The following is a 321-nucleotide window of genomic DNA, read 5'->3' on the forward strand; positions in this document are numbered from 1 at the left end:
CGTGAGTGGCAAGGCACTCTTCACTAGAGTCTCTGGGCAGATTCACTCAGAGCTTGACCTTTTGAATGTAAAACACTTGTCAGGTTGCCAAGTGCCAGCCAGTCAGGGAATGGATTCAGCCAGGATAATAGTATTTCTGTGGCTTTCTCGGGATGCTTGCTCTGTGACTGTGGCCTACAGGGTGTCTTTTGGAGAGAAATGACTTCTACCAAACTCAGGGTATACCTGAAAACAGGAAACTCTCCACTATCTGGTTGGTGTTTCTCTTTCCCTCCCTCTATGTATGTATGTGTGTGTGTGTGTGTGTGTGTGTGTGTGTGT

Source organism: Colobus angolensis, unplaced genomic scaffold (assembly GCF_000951035.1).
Source record: "Colobus angolensis palliatus isolate OR3802 unplaced genomic scaffold, Cang.pa_1.0 Scaffold27, whole genome shotgun sequence".
In the NCBI taxonomy this organism is placed as follows: Eukaryota; Metazoa; Chordata; class Mammalia; order Primates; family Cercopithecidae; genus Colobus; species Colobus angolensis.